The sequence below is a fragment of the Ipomoea nil genome, unplaced genomic scaffold (assembly GCF_001879475.1).
Source record: "Ipomoea nil cultivar Tokyo-kokei standard unplaced genomic scaffold, Asagao_1.1 scaffold0268, whole genome shotgun sequence".
Lineage (NCBI taxonomy): Eukaryota > Viridiplantae > Streptophyta > Magnoliopsida > Solanales > Convolvulaceae > Ipomoea > Ipomoea nil.
Genome location: NW_017616696.1, coordinates 5,290,366 through 5,291,754, shown reverse-complemented (window position 1 = coordinate 5,291,754; position 1,389 = coordinate 5,290,366). Strand labels below are relative to the sequence as shown.

Below are 1,389 nucleotides of genomic sequence, written 5' to 3'. Positions count from 1 at the left end.
GGCTGGATCCAGGAATGAACTCAATTATATTTCCCTGCCAATGGACTCAGGAATGAACTTCAGAACCAAATCCTTGAGATCACATGATTGTGCTTGGTTCACCATAATCTCTCGCATCTTGCGGCGAATCTGGCTTGACTGTGCATAGCATGTTCTCTTTTGCTGATTAACACGCTAGCTTCTTAGTAAATCCAATGCAAAACAACCTCAGTGTATAGTTGTCAGTGGTTTTAATATCCATGTGAGCCTCAATCAATGATTGCCACTTCTTCACCGTACCAATGACCTCGTTCAACTTATCAGTTGTGAAGTCAGAAGTTTGTTAGGACATTCCTTCCTTGAACATCTTCAGCTCTAAGACGAATCTTCCTAAAGGCATTATCCTCATCATTCTGGAGATCTGCCAATGATACCTCAAACACACGATGCTTCAGACCTTCAAAAGCAACGAGTTCTGAGTACGGGTAACGAGCGTCTTGCCGATGTTCTTGGTGCTGAACACTGACGGGCGAATGGATCAGCTGCCTTCTTCTTTCCTCCCTTCTTCCCGTTGGAGATCCTCTTGTTCTTACATACCACCATTGTCGAGCTTGGAAGCTGCCTGCTTAGCTGCGGAGAAAGAATGAACCAACGACCACCACGAACTGCCTTCATTACGGCCCAGCCACGCACTCCACGTCGTCTGCTCTGCTCTGCTGCACCATCGACGAAGAGAAGGCGGAAGAGGGAGGGAAGACTGAAATGACACTTTTACCCGTCAGGTTAACGTCCATTTAACTAGGATCTGACGGAAGGACCACAATTGGAAAGATTTTGATAGTCGGGTGGTTAAATTGTCCAAATTAAAAGTCGAGGACTAATTGTGGAAAATCACCATACTCGAGGGACCATTGATGGAATTAACTCTTTTATTTTACTTATCACTATCTTCTATCTCTTCTACTTACTTTACTTATTTAAACATAACTTATTTGCTTACACTTTAAAGTTTAAACATTATTTACATTATCAAAATTAATAATTAAACTCTATATAATGTTTTAGATTTTGATTGGACTCAATAGATTATTAGTTCGAATATTTTTAATTATGTTACATCGTAATATAAGTTCGGTCCAGATATCGGATATTGAAATCTCACATATATTAGAATTCAAAGTAAAAGTTATATATTCATATACATGTCATTCAAATGAATATATCCAAAAAATATTTTATATATTAGCTCAAAAAATATTAATATTATAAAAACTAAATTTTAGGTGAAAACTGAAAAATTAGAAAATAGAAAACAGGGAAAGTTTTTTGTCAGTAAATCAGTTTTCTAAACAAAAGACAGAGAATGAAAACTAGAAAAAAAAATAGAAAATAGAAAACAAAGAACAATTT

At 36.9% G+C, this 1,389-nt stretch overlaps 1 pseudogene; it reads right to left on the bottom strand.

Moving 5' to 3' along the window:
• Positions 1 to 630, bottom strand: LOC109150029 (annotated as a pseudogene).
• Between the last annotated feature and the right edge of the window lie 759 nt (positions 631 to 1,389).